At 43.7% G+C, this 15,246-nt stretch overlaps 1 protein-coding gene and 1 pseudogene across 2 annotated transcripts in view; both read right to left on the reverse strand.

The window, feature by feature from the left end:
• TMOD3 (tropomodulin 3) overlaps positions 1-4,237 on the reverse strand; it is a 74,072-nt gene extending 69,835 nt beyond the window's left edge. For both annotated transcript variants that reach the window (XM_027768388.1, XM_006168743.3), the window contains exon 1: positions 4,164-4,237. The gene's annotated coding sequence lies outside the window, so the exon portion shown is untranslated. The remainder of the gene's footprint in view (positions 1-4,163) is intronic.
• A 462-nt stretch (positions 4,238-4,699) lies between these two features.
• On the reverse strand, positions 4,700-6,376 carry LOC102488834 (glycylpeptide N-tetradecanoyltransferase 1-like; annotated as a pseudogene).
• Positions 6,377-15,246: the final 8,870 nt, after the last annotated feature.

Raw genomic sequence — 15,246 nt, forward strand, 5'->3', positions numbered from 1 at the left:
CTGTCTGACTAGGCTCCTGCTTTCCTGCTCTAACACATCACGCTTACTAACTTGGCTCTGCTTTCCACATGCCACTCCTTACTGAAAACGCTTCTGGTCCGGTGTTTGCACTTTCGCAGTTTCAGGTGATTCTGAGAAATCCCTCCTTCCTACTTGCACAAAGAATCACCAGGGGTCTGTGCTCTAATTAGGTTGGCTTCCTCGGGGCCTCACGGATACCCCAAGTCCACCTTCACCTCACTGCCTCACCTGTTTCCCACACTGCTCTCCAATAATCCTCCCTGTCCCGTCCTCAAATTTCACTTCTGCTTCATACCCAACTCTGCACAGGACTAGCTCAAGTCTGTCCTCTCCAAACCCCTTCCTCCAGCCTAGCCCCTCCAGCCCTCCCTAGTCTGTCTTCTCCTTGGAAGACCAACTGCGCTTGCGGTGCATGCCACTGAGTCACGTGTCTGGCGCCCTGGCTGGTACGAATGCATGTTCCTGACGGATCCTGCCCCCTCTGACCTGATGAAGGCATTTCACACGCACATCTAGAGACACAGCACAGTCGTGACCTTCAGGAATACCACCAGTACTACTGCACTGGGACCTGGGGAAAGCTCAAGCTTCGTTATCATAGCGAAATTAATTTTCTAACTAACAGAGAGAAACAGGTAGAATAGCTATTTGAGAGGGTACAAACCTACAATCTGCATACTGTATCTTGATACCTCATTGGGGAGCTGGGGAATATATTGGGTCATCAGAAAACTCATGATGTTTTTGTTTTTTAAAAAAAAATATATCTTTTTAGGAATTATTTAATTAATTTAACTTATTATTATCGTTATTTTTAATCTGACTGGGGCGGGGGGTGGAGAGTGAGAAAGCAAGCTGCCAGGTCTGGCACTCGAATCATGGTCAGCCATGTGGGAATCCAGAGCCCCAACCACTAGGCCACCTGCCAGCCCCCATGATGTGTTTTTCTATTCAAAAATGCATCATGACTTTTCCAAAGACCCTACAGTACCAATCAAAAAGATCTGGTAGCCCCCGAGGTTAGGGTATAATTCTTACCAGGTGGGTAAGAGCATGAACGTGCCTTATAATGAGAGAATACGTGAGCTCCCTCAGTCAACACTAAGAATGGGCACTGCCCCATGACCTTGGCCCCGGGTCCCAACTGCAGAGAACCTCATGCTGAATGAGGTACTGTGCTATTCACAAAGAACAGGGAAACTGTCACCAACAGATGGGGCACTAGTCAGTAACCGCATGGCAGCCAGGAGCAGCATCTGCACGAGCTGCCATAACTGATCTCGGCCACAAAGAGGGCAAAGGGCAAGTTGACTACCCTCCCCACGACCAAGAATAACACTGAAGAGTTGCTGCTAGGAAATGTAATTTGATACCGTCAAACTGTATACCAAAAATGGATGAATTTTACCCTATGTAAAGTATGCCTTTAACAAAACAGTTAAAAAGTCATTTGATGGACCTGAGCTGAGTATTTTGCATATGGAAAAGCATCTGACAGTCCACGGATGGGTGGGCAGTGTTCACAGGCTTTTGTTGGAGGCTTTAAGATAGGAGGCCCAGGGAACCAGCAGTTAGCGTAATGGCTATGTCGCTGGACTCCTACGTAGTCGACCACGGTTTATGTCCTGGACCCGGTGGCTTAAAACTCACGCCGGGCGCGTGTGCGTGCGTGCCCAAGATCCTGAGAGGAGAAGGGATTGCGGCATGGCCATCCCCCCTGGGGGGTGATTTCTCGCTTTCTGTCTCTATGTCTCTCTCTGTCTGTCTGGCGAGCGCACGCCCGATAGCGAAAATCTCTAAAAAAAAAAAAGACAAGAGGCCCAAAACCTTGGGCACAAAAGTGGAAATGCGTCATGATATTAGGATAGAGAGAATTCACTATAAATGATAAAACTACTAAAGTCTAGTATAGCTTCTGAAAAATACATAAACACATACAATAAAATACCAAGCCACATAAAGCTACTGAAAACATCGGAACCATACACTAATGGAGATAGTTTCTGGGAAAGAAATGGGAGGGGTGGAAATGAAAAGAAAAACAAATGAATATTTAAGACCAGTAGTAGTTATAAAAAGCAGAACTGATGAAAGAAGGGAAGTCTTTGAAATCATTGCTATTGGCCAAGAAGCTTGGTTCACTGTTCCCCGGGTACAAGGTCTGCTTTGGCATGGGTTCTTTTCCTTTAAGACAAGTGAGGGACATCAAGAGAGCCGCACAGAAGCACAAGGCAACTTAATTTAATGCAGGGGAGGAGAGGAGATTGCTGGGGCTTAGTGTGAGAACCCAAAACAGGAGTGCAGGAAAAAGTTTCTAAAATCAACACCTGTAACTTCAACTACAAATTATGACTTCTAAGCGACAGGATAAAACTAGTGCTCTTAATTACATCTTAGTAACACACTTATTTCACTTAGCCGAGTTTCTCAGATTAACAAACGGACCAGAGGCCATATTCCAATATAATGAAGGGGAAAGAAAAGGAATACACTTTTATTTGCATGCCTGTTATATCCAGATGCTTCACCAATAAGAGGCAACTTTGAAAAGTATCTTCTTCTTTGGGTACATACATCTCTCACTTTTTTTTTTTCTTTTTTGGAGAGGTTTTTGCTATAGGGCGTGTGCGCTCGCCAGACAGACAGAGAGAGACAGAAAGCAAGAAATCACCCCCTGGGGGGATGGCCACGCCGCAATCCCTTCTCCTCCATTCTCCTCTTGGGATCTTGGGCACACATGCACACGTGCCCGGCGTGAGTTTTAAGCCGCCAGGTCCAGGATGCAAACCGTGGTCAACTACGTGGGAGTTCAGCGACATAGCCATAGCGACGCTAACTGCTGGTCCCCATCTCTCACTTTTTATTCTTCTTCAACTCTCTTATCCAGTCACTTAATTACTGGTATTAGGCAGATCTAAGTAATGCTTCATTACCAAACATGAATTAATGAAGCGTTCCTTAAAAATAAACTTATTTTTTTAAATTTTGCTATGGGACACGTGCACTCGTGGGAGAATGGAGAGGATAGAGAAAGTAAGTGAGAAAGAAAGCACCCCCAGGGAAGACAGCCATGCCACAATCTCCATTCTCCTCTTGAGATTCTGGGCACACATGCGCACACACTTGGTGTTTTTGAGCTGCTGGGTCTGGGATTCAACCTGTGCAGTTGGCTGTGTGGGATACAGTTACCTTAACCACCAGGCCATGGACTGGCCCAAAACTAAATTTTTTAATTTAAGGAATTATTTTTATTCAATATATCACCATGATTACTTTTCAATTTGCTACAGGGTACAGGTGCAGGGTCAATGTGCTACAGGGTACACCAGAAAGAGAGAGAGAAAGAGAGTATAAGCCATCAGGTCTGGGACTCAAACTGCAGTCGGCCATCTGGGATTTCGGTGCCTTAACCACCACACCACCCGCTGGCCCAAAAAGCCTGAATTTTTTTAAAAAAAATTTTATTTAATTTATGCATGAGAGAGAGTACATGTGAGCACATCAGAGATAAGATCCCTTTCAGCCCTCCAGCATATCGGGACCTTGGGCACACATGCACATGCCCAACATGTCTCCAGGTGACCTGGCCAGGGATCTAAATCCTCAGTCAGCCATGTGGTGTCCAGAGCAGTATCAACTATGCCACCTAAGCTGGGCCTAAAAAGCGACATTATTAGCTAACATTTTCTCTGCATTAGGCACTATTCTCAGTGATTTATATGTGTAACTCATTTAAAGAGTGAGAGGCAAAAAGTAGATTCAGTATGTTGCCCAAAATTATAAAGCTAGCAAAAAACTGAAATCCTTTTTAAGCTATTTAAAATATCACTTATTGGAGCCAGCAGGTAGTATGGTGGTAAGGCGCTGGATTCCACATGGCTGACCATGATTTGTGTCCCAGACCTGGTGGCTTGCTTTCTCACTTTCTCTTCCTCTGTCTCTAGTGAGCACACATGCATTATGGCAAATTAAAATAATAATAATTCTTCAATGAAACAAAATATCTCTTATTATAAAATGTATTAAAATAAAGTTTCTCCTGGCTTCCTTAAGTGGAGTCCTCCATACTTAATTTAACCAAGATGATTTGGGGGACTATCCCCCTGGAAGTACACAGCCAAAGCAATCACTTAATGCCTTACTTCTTACAGTTGTTTTGTATAGGGGTCACCAACCCAAGCAGGACAGATCAAATCCAATTCTCCAGAGATATGAAAAGCTGCAAGACAAAACGCAAGGTGAGAGATGACACATCATCAAGTCTGGAGACCTCAGCAAGCCAAAGTCACATATAAGCTGAAGCTAAGGAGGACACGGAGATGGCCAGTCTGAAAGAGGGGAAATGGAGCTGGTCTGGGCTAGAGAAGAGGAGGCCTCAGGGAGGCCAAAACACTCAGTAATCAGGGATAAATCATACTAGTGCATATTATTATTATTATTATTATTATTGTTTAGATTCCTGCTACAGGGCACGTGCATTCATCGATGGCCACTCTGCAATCCCTTCTCCTCCAACCTCATCTCAGGATTCTGGGTGCACACGCATACAGCCTGGCATGGTATTCAAGTAGCAGGGTCCGGGACTTGAACTACAGTCAACCACGTGGGAGTCTAGCACCTTAACCACCATTGGCTGCCTATTGGCCCCAATGCAAACTTTTTTTTTAATATATATATACTTTTATTATTCACCCATTAACTCCATAATATGCCGATCACGAGCTACTTTTCAGCAGTTACATTCCTTTGATCACGGCTGCATGAGAATGTGATTAATTGGAAAACAGGGAGACCAGAGACACAGCCAGAGGTGACATCACGCAGCCTACACCATTGCAATACAACTGTCAAGTCCGCTGGCGGTTTGGTAAAGCCAGTTCAGTTCTCTTCCCTTTGTCAGGGATTCTCACGTTTGTGACAATCGGACCAACATGTGGTAGGGTTCCATTTCCTGGTTTAAATTCTCAGTGGCTTTATCCAGAATCTCACTGGCAACAGGTTACTGTAACACCAGCCCAACCTTTTCTGCCCCCATGCTGGGGCATTTCCAATTATAAAGGTAATACTGCAGGTTGCCATCCCCTATGCCAAACTTGAGCTTCTCCAGGAAGGTTTTGTTCTCCATGAGATCCAGTGCACTGAACACATCAAACCCTTTCATTTTGGCGAGAACAAGGGCGTCACTTATGAGGTCTAGAAGTGGGGTCTGGGTGTGAACGCTGTAGAAAGAATAAGCAGCTTTTAGACTCTTGTGGGTTGGATGGTTCATGATGGTGGAGGGAAGCGTGTAAAAGCTCAGCAAGTCCGTCACCTCCCCGTTTGCATTCTCCGCCACGAAAGTGTCGATGATGTTGTCCTGGGGGTAGAACCAATGCTCCACCTCCTCCTGGCTCATGACCCACCAGTGTGAGGTGAAACTGCTTCAAGTACCTGGTGAGGAGCTGGTGTACTACTGGAATGTCCTTTTTTTCCATTGGTCGCAGCCCAGCTGTCTTGGGAGCCTGGCTGAGACAACAGAAGAGGCTGGGCACTCTGTCTGTTCCAGGATTAAACATGTTCCCAGGCAAACAAGACAGTCTCTATAAACCTAAGTGGGAAGACAGACCCACGAGCAGCCATCCCCACTCATTGTGTGCCAATACATTGTTTTTCATTGTACATTTATACTCAATGAGGATGAACTGAAAGAATCATTATTCGTTCCCAACTTGTGCTGCTGTTGAAATGATAAAGTCTCTGAACAATAGTCTTTTCTGTACTGCATTTTAAAGACTACCCTCTAAAAATAGCCACCAAGGGACTCCAGGATTCTACTGCTCTCCCTTACAAATTCAGTGTGGAACTCCCACGGCAGCACAGATAAGGCACATCCTTCTATCCCTCCCTCTTGCACAAACATACCCAGTTTAGGGACGGGCTGTGTATCCCAGAACTGGTAGCTTCGCTTGCTAGCCTCCTCCATGGTTTTGGCAGGTCCTTGATCCACTGAAAACAGTTCAATGGCCTTCTGTATTTCCTGGATCCTCTCTGCTGGCAAAGAGTTCATCTTCACAGGCTGATCCTGGGTTGAATCCGTCTCACTGCCTTTTTCTTTCTTCATTTTTTGTTTCTTTTTCTTTTTTTGGCTCCAGTGTCATTGGCTGGACTCAAACCACCCCAGTTGTAGCTGTTGTCCTCCTCGTTCTCACAATCAGTGATCATGGCCGGTTCCGTTCCCTTCCATCATCCACGGCAGCTGAGGTGCCGGCGGCTTCACTGCTGTCTCACTCTCGTCCGCCATCTTGAGTTGCGAGCCAATGCAAACTATTTTTAAAAATCAAAATTAAGGGACCAGCAGATGACATAATGGTTACATTGATGGCCCCCCATATAGTTGACCACAGTTCTAGTCTTGGACCTGGTGGCTTAAAATTCATGCCAGGCGCGTGTGTGTCTGTGTGTGTGTGTGTGTGTGTGTGCGTGTGTGTGTGTCCAAAATCTCGAGAGAATGGAGGAGAAGGGATAGCAGTCTGGCCATTTCCCCTGGGGGGTGATTTCTCACTTTCTCTTTGTCTCTCTCTGGCAAATATATGCACCCTATAGCAAAAATCTTTCCAAAAAGAAAAATTAGAGAAAAATCAAAATTACTGTCCTGGAAAGGAACAAAGCACAGAAAGGACCTGAAAAAAGCCCATGCGAGTCACAGACAGAAAAAGGAGAGGGGCTTTCCAAGTGCTTGGTGTAGGTTCCACTGCAATTATTTCAAGGAGCTCAGTGGCCTTATGATAATAACCAGCTACAGCTCCCATCTAGCAAGCTAGTGGAAGTAGGTTCATGTTCCCTGAAACATACAAACCTTGGCCAGTATACTCTATTTGGGAAAAGAGGACATGCACTTAAGCTATAGCTATCTAGATATATACAAATATATAGATTAAATAAAGATATAATTTTAAATCAAGGCAATATGTAATTAACTATCAAAAGAATGGTATCAGAAATGAATGCTACAGAAGTTTAGAGATGACTGTGGGTGGTCAGGGGATGAAAGACTCAGCTAAATAGATGGGGAAGAGGGAACCAGCAGTTAGCGTAATGGCTATGTCGCTGGACTCCCACGTAGTCGACCGCGGTTCGTGTCCCGGACCCGGTGCCTTAAAACTCACGCCGGGCGCATGTGCGTGCGTGCCCAAGATCCCGAGAGGAGAATGGAGGAGAAGGGATTGCAGCGTGACCATCCCCCCTGGGGGGTGATTTCTCGCTTTCTGTCTCTATGTCTCTGTCTGTCTGGCGAGCGCACCCGCCCTACAGTGAAAATCTCTCCAAAAAAAAAAAAAATAGATGGGGAGGAGAACTATACAGGAAACAAAGAGATCAAAGCACAGGTAGGAGGAGGAGGAGGAGGAGGAGAAGAAGAAAGAAGAAGAAGAAAGAAGAGGAAGAAAGAAGAAAAAGAAAGAAGGAGGAGGAGGAGAAGGAAAAGGAGAAGGAGAAAGAGAAGAAGAAGAAGGAGAAGGAGAAGAAGAAGGAGAAGGAGGAGAAGGAGGAGAAGGAGGAGGAGGAGGAGGAGGAGGAGGAGGAGAAGAAGAAGAAGAAGAAGAAGAAGAAGAAGAAGAAGAAGAAGAAGAATTAGAAGAAGAGGGGCTGGAAAAGGAGCCAGAGAAAGAAAAAGAGGAAAAACAAAGGGAAAGGAGTGGCCTTCAGGTGCCCAGTGTTATGGCAAAGGAAACAAGGACACCTCCGTGCTCTCCCGCCAGCCCAGGTGCACTGTGCATTACACCTGAAATCCCCACACCCCCACTCTCATGTTCAAATCCTTCCACATCTTTCAGGGGCTAGTTCAAGCAAGAGTTCTTTGACGAGGCTTCCCCGGTGTCCTACTCAAAGGAAATACAGGCCGGACCTAAGGTTCGGCAGTGGGAGGAGAAAGGAAGGGAGGCCGTGGTTTCCCTGAAGCAGGAAGACAGGATGGCTAAGGAGCAAACGCAGGGACATGAGCCTTTTTCTGCAAGAGAGCAAATGCAGGGTCACCTGGGCTGTCTCTGGACCAGAAGAAAGTGAGATCAGTAGACAAAGAACTGTTCGGAAGGCCTTGCAAAAGTGAAACCCTGTGACCTGTCACAGTCAGTTTCTGCACACGGTCTGTGATATTTTCCAAGAAACTGTGGATCTCGGGGACAACAGCAGAAGACCAGGAAGGGGAGTGTTTGACTCTGAAATCATCCCACACTTAACTGATATTTCTGAATCCAATAAGGCCCTCTTTGCCCTTCCCACAGCAGATCTAGCATTTCAGTGGACATGTTAAAGAGGAAAACAAACGGAGGGGGGGGGGGGGGACGACACAGATCTTTAAGAATATTAACTTGGGCTAACAATAGCCCATCATGAATGAAAAAATAAATCTTGAAATGTATCAAATCTTGCTTTGCTTGCCCCAGGGTAAGGGCTACTTGAGTATAAGCCAGACTTAGAATATATATATATTTAAGGGCCCCCCCGGACACACACACCCTTTTATTTATTTATTTATTTGTTTGTTTATTTATTTATTTATTTAGATTCTTTTACCATAGGGCTATGCATTTGCAGGAGAGAGACACAGAAATAGGAAAAGTGAGAAATCGCCCCCCGCGGGGGATGGCCACGCTGCAACCCTTCTCCTTTCTCCTCTTGAGATTTTGGGCACACATGCATAGGTACCCAGGCATATGTGTCTGGCATGTTTTTCAAGCCACTAGGTCTAGGACTTGAACCATACAGCCGGCCATGTGGGATCCAGCACCTTCATCACCACACCATCTGCTCACTCCCCCTCCTCTTCCTTCACTGGTATGCATATCAAGGAAATATTTTCTTACAACTCCTTGAAAAAGTTACAAAACCACACCCAGGGAACCAAGATACTTTGCTGGTTAGAGTTTTCCATATGGAAATTCCCTGCTGTACAGTCATTATTAATAATACCCTGCTCAAAGGAATTGCTATCTAATAGGTTAAGGAACTGCAACAATCCTACCCACAAGTGTCTATGCATATCAAATAACATACACATAGAAGACAATCCATGCTGGTTAAAACAAAACAAAACAAAACAAAAAACCTGAAAGCTTTAGGAAGTATTTTTAAACATTGGGAGACTCTTATCTTTTTTTTTTGGAGAGGTTTTCGCTATAGGGCGTGTGCACTCGCCAGACAGACAGAGAGAGACACAGAGACAGAAAGCAAGAAATCCCCCCCCCAGGGTGAATGGTCACGCTGCAATCCCTTCTCCTCCATTCTCCTCTCAGGATCTTGGGCACACACGCACACGCACCTGGCGTGAGTTTTAAGCCACCGGGTCCTGGACGCAAACCGCAGTCGACTACGTGGGAGTCCAGCGACATAGCCACTACGCTAACTGCTGGTCCCATCGGGAGACTCTATCTTAAAGTAACTTGCCATCGTGCTCTCATTTACTCTTACACTCAGCACTCACTTCCTTCCGATTTATCAAGTTTTCATCCAGTTTTCTCACACATACTTCAGAAACTGTTCGTCTGTAGGTACTTCAATGATGCTGGTGCTTAGACATGCCCAGATATGAAGCTGTCTATTAGTAAGTGAGCTAGTGTACTCAGTGAATCAGCACAAGTGTCCGAGTGCATACACCTGAGGGACGCTCTACTTTTACAGGTAAAAACTGCTCATCTGTGGGCAACCTTGGTCGTACTTCAGCAATTCTCAAAATGAACTGTTCAGAGTGCATGGGGAAAGAAGCCGGTCACAAAGGACCTGCAGGTTATATGATACCATTTATCTAAAATGTCCAGAATGGGCAGATTTCTAGAGATAGCAGATTAGTGTCAAATTGTAGCTGTCTTTGAAGGGAGGTAGGTGAGGGAAATGACTGGAAAGGGACATGGAGGAACTTTCTAGAGTGATTTAAAAAAGTATTTAATCTTGTTTGGCAGAAGTTACATTGTATAAAACTGTCAAAACTCCTTGAACTGGACACTTAAGAGATGTGCATTTTTTCTGTTGTTTTGTTTTCTGTTTTAGATTTTTTTTTTTTTTTGGCACAGAGTATGTGCACTTGCCAGAGAGAGAGATAGACAGAGAGGGAAAGTGAGAAATCATCCCCCAGGAAGGATGGCCATGCACCACTCCCTTCTCTATTCTCCTCTTGGCATTTTGAGCATACACGAACACATGCACAGCATGATTTTCGAGCCACCGGATCCAGGACTTGAACTGGAGCCAGTCACGTGGGAGTCCAGCACCTTAACCACCATGTCACCTGCTGGTCCCCAAGAGACATACATTATATTGAATGTTTCAATAAAAATACAAAGTAGCACTTTGCCTCACTATATAGGATAATGATTTTATTTCAAATGAAATTCTAGGACACCACACATATAATTTCAATCATTGGGTGGCCAGCAAAGTCATGATGCATTTTTGCATAGAAAAGCATAGACAGTATGTCATGACTTCTCTGCACACCTAACATTTGCTATTTTTAATTATTTACACCTCTATTCCTTCATTACTGTAAATAGCCTAATGGATCACACACACAGACAGGTATAAGAATGTATATAACTATATTTATATATATAAATATATATCATATATTTAATATGTTATGTATCATTTATACTTGTATCTAATATATGTAAATAAAATATATATTTATATGTAGTATATCTGTATATAAATATCTAAAGGATATAAGTGATAAAGAATCAAATTCATTTTGTTGTTTATGAAAAAAGTAAGTATGTATGGAACCAGCAGATGGCATAATGGTTATGTTGCTGGTCTCCCATGTAGTCAACCACTGTTTGAGTCCCAGACTCGGCGGCTTAAAACTCATGCCGGGCACACCCATGCTTGCCCAAGATCCCAACAGCAGCATGGAGGAGAAGGGGTTATCACTGAGCATCAGTTACCTTAGTTTGCTAGTTTGTCCCAGTGTGTTAGTGTACTTAGTGTGTCAGTGTGCTTATTGTTTGTATATATAATATATAACATATATATTTATATATCATCTATTACATAATATCTCATTTATAAATACATTACGTAATATAGAATTTATTTCTATTCTTATATTCTTTGTTTATATTTAGTATGTATCTAATGGATTGCTATAGGTCCCACAGAATTTCTCTTTGCTATATCATTTTCTTCTAATTTTACATTCATAATTTAAAAGTTCTGACAGATAACTAAATAAGGCATGCAAATCAAATGTCACCAAGGGAGGTCAAAGATGGGAGGACGAGGGCTGTCTTAGCAGCCCTTGCAGCCTAAACAATGTCCTCCTCAACTGTTCTAATCGAGAGAGCCTACACATGTTTAAATTTAAGAGCAATATAAAAGAATAAAGAATAGTTTGCTAGCCAATTTGATTTTTAAATGATAGTAACACAGTCTAATAACAACAGCGTACATCAGACTGACATGGGAAACCTACCATAGGCTGTCTTAGCAGCCCTTGCAGCCTAAACAATGTCCTCAACTGTTCTAATCGAGAGAGCCTACACATGTTTAAATTTAAGAGCAATATAAAAGAATAAAGAATAGTTTGCTAGCCAATTTGATTTTTAAATGATAGTAACACAGTCTAATAACAACAGCGTACATCAGACTGACATGGGAAACCTACCATAGCCCATTTCTCCTACAGTTTTTCTGGGTCCTTCTCTGTCTTCTTTCTTCTTTCTTTATCTTTTCTCCTCCCTCCCCTGGTTGGGTTCTACCCAGGTAGAAATATATAAGCATTTTTTTTAAAAGAGAAATTTTTGCTATGGGGCATACGTACTTGCCACAGAGACAGACAGTGAGAAATCACCCCCCAGGAACAATGGTGACACCATAATCTCTTCTCCTCCATTTTCCTCTTGGGATTTTGGGCATGCATGCAAGCTAGCCTGGCGTGAGTTTTAAGTCACCAGGTCCAGGACTTGAATGAACCACAGTTGACTACGTGGAGTCCAGCGATCTAACCATTATGTCATCTGCTGGTCACCCCCAGGTATATTTTTATCCCCACCACCTCACACCCTCTCTGTGATACTGCTCTAATCACATCTAATTGATTTTCGTTTCCAGTGCATCTTGGTTCCAAATAAAACAAATTTACAAGATTGCACTATATCCTTGTAGATAAGTCACACACACTCGCAGACTCAGTATGGAGTACAGCCAAGGAACAGAGATGACCACTAATGGAAAAAAGATCGACTTCATTTGTTCCCCGCCCCTACAACCGGGAAAGCTTTCTCTGCCTGCCTACCACATGTTTTTATTCCCTACAGACTGCTCTTACAAGAAAGAGCTCTGAACTACAGAGAACACGGCCCTAGTCCCAGAGTAAGTTCCCAGACAGGAACCATGACTTATACTTGTTCGCTAGGAGCCTGGGACCATGCCTTGCACCGGATGGGACAAAGCACATCCTTGTTGAATTACTGAATTACTGAATCAATGCAAATGGAAACAACTGAGGGCGGAAAAGGACTCAGAAAAAACTGAAAGAATACAGCAAAAAAGAGAAAGGAAAGAAACAGGAGAAAAATAAGAAAAGGAGAAAGAACAGAGAAAAAATGTGTTGTGGGGCTGGCCCCATAGCCTTGTTAAGAGAGCCAAATGTAGTTAGAACCCCAGCTCCAATAGCTTGAAAAAATACGCCAAGCACTTATGTGGGTGTGCCTAAAATCCTGACAACGTGGAGAAATGGAGAAGGGACTATGGTGTGACCAAGCCCCAAGGCTTTCTGCCTTGCCCCCATAAAAGGCAATTAAAAAAAAGAATCGTGGGGACCAGCAGTGGCATAGTGATTAAGGCACTGGACTCCCACAGGGTGAACTACAGTTTGAGTCACAGACCTGGCAGCCTGAAACTCACAGTGGGTGTATGTGCATGCCCAAAGTCCCAAGAGGAGAACGGAGAAGGAACTGTGGTGTGGCCATCCTCCTTAGAGGGTGGTTTCTCCCCTTCTTCCTGTTTATCTCTCCAGCAGGGGCATGCATCCTCTACCAAAAAACTTTCAAAAACTAAATAAAAATAACTTGTGAAGGCAAATTTTTAAAAAATTTATTTTATTTAACTTTATTTGTTTACTTATTTTTTAAAAAAATGACCAGAGAGGGACAGAGAAAGTGAGCAAACAAGCAGCCAGGTCTGGGACTTGAACTGCAGTCGGCCATGTGGGAGTCCAGCACCTTCAACTACCATGCCACCTGCCGGCTCCCCTGCAATTGTTTTTGTTAGAGTGATATATAAGACTATTTATTAAAACTGAGAACTGTTGAAGTCACAGATATATATCTAATCCGCAGTTATCAATATACATCTTTAAACAGTTATTACAAGCCCCTTAAAACATCTTTAAAATTATCTCCCCACTCTTGATAGTCACAGTATAGTTTCTGACAGCATTATCTATCAGACAGAGATTCCAGGGTCCCACTTCAACCTACAATATTCTGGGTAATTTATGCACATTTAAATGTGAGGAACACACCTTACACCATTGGGTTCTTTCTGTTGAGCTGAACCATGGGTTTTATTTAAATGGGCCAGTAGCTGAGACTTGAGAAAATCTTTGAATAGCATGGAAGGAACAATTACAATGAGATTTGACCTTCACCCTTCTGGTGAAGTTATTAATTACAGAGTAATCTAGCCTAATAAGCATATCACAAAACTTAAGAATTAGTCATAAAAATATATGATTAAAGAAATTGAGCTGTAGGTCAGTAACATTCTCAAAAACTCATTTTTATCCCATGCCTAGCACAGGGCTCGGTATGATACATGTGACCAATGTTTTCTGAAATAACAAAATTAATGAATCTTTAAAATTCAGAGATACTAAAGGCTGAAATAATCTTGGAGTCATCTGGTCCGACAATCTCATTTTAAAGATGAGCAAACTAGAAATTGTAAGGGATGCAAAAAGCAAGAAAGCTACCAGAACTAGAATACGGTGGAACTCATATTTTAATTCCCTTTTTCTTCCTTTCACAGGAAAGTACTAAAAAGGGGCTCCTAGACTGCAATGATACCAGCTCTTAATAAGTAAGAGGGTGGGCCAGCAGGTGGTGTGGAGTTTGGGGCGCTGTACTCCCACATGGATGACAGCAGTTCAAGTCCCAGACCTGGTGACTTGGGAATCCCCTTCCATATGTATTGTGGGTCCCTAGAGTCCCACAGGAGGAGAATGAAGGAGAAGGGACTTGTCCTCCCCACTGGGGGGGGGTGTTTTCTCACTTTCCCTCTCTCTGTCTCAATCAGTGCAGCAAACGCCCTATGGCAAAAATCTTTAAAAAAAAAAAAAAAAGTGAAAGTGTTAAAAAAAAAAAAAAAAAAAAGTGCCTAGCACTAGGAAGAAAACACAAGCTAGAGTAAATAAGCCCGGATAAGCATCTTTCTAAGCCTAATATGTTTTTGAGAGGCCAGTTAAATTAATCGTTTTAATCTGCGGTAAAATTAACCAAAAGGATTCTCAGAAAAAGTAACAGGAGCTGTATGAAAATGTTACAAACCAAGGCAGACTGCACATAACTAACTTAAACCTCCACGGGCTTATTTCCTGTGAAGTATGACCTCCTGGGATAAGTTTTACTGCAGTGTTCATTACCAGATGACTTTTGGTTTTAAGAGAAGCCAAGGGCAAGTTGGAAATGCGATTCTTAACCAAATATTAAGAGGGGGGGAAAAAAACAACTGGGGCTGTTTCCCATTCCTGTTTGTAATCAACATGCAGATTTGCGGAGGAAACACACCACTCTTCTCTTAGCACAAACAGAGAGACCCGGTCACGTCCTCAAAACACACGACACACCAACTCCACAGCCGGATCCAGCTGGGCTGCACGCGAGCCAGGAATTTATTCTAAGAGCAGACAGCTCCAAACAGCGAGCGCAAGATGAACCAGATTTCAATCACAAAAAGGGTGTGCCCTTTCTTTCTTTTTCTCTCTCTCTCTCTTTTTTTTTCTTCCTTCTTCCAACTTTCAACAAGCAGGAGCCTTTGAAGCAGTCTTGGAGAGAAAACCCTTTCGGGACGATCGTACTCCGAGCTACCGGGTAGACGGGCTCTCACAGCCGAGACCAGAGGGAAAGGGCCAGTCCCGAACCTGGGGAGGCCGGCCCGCGAGTGATTCCGCAGTAACTCGGGGTTCGCGCGCCCGGCCCGGAGGGCAACGCCCAGCGCGCCCCACGGCCTCCGCGCGGGCCGGTCCGCCCTGAA

This window comes from Tupaia chinensis, unplaced genomic scaffold (genome assembly GCF_000334495.1).
Source record: "Tupaia chinensis unplaced genomic scaffold, TupChi_1.0 Scaffold146140_1, whole genome shotgun sequence".
Lineage (NCBI taxonomy): Eukaryota > Metazoa > Chordata > Mammalia > Scandentia > Tupaiidae > Tupaia > Tupaia belangeri.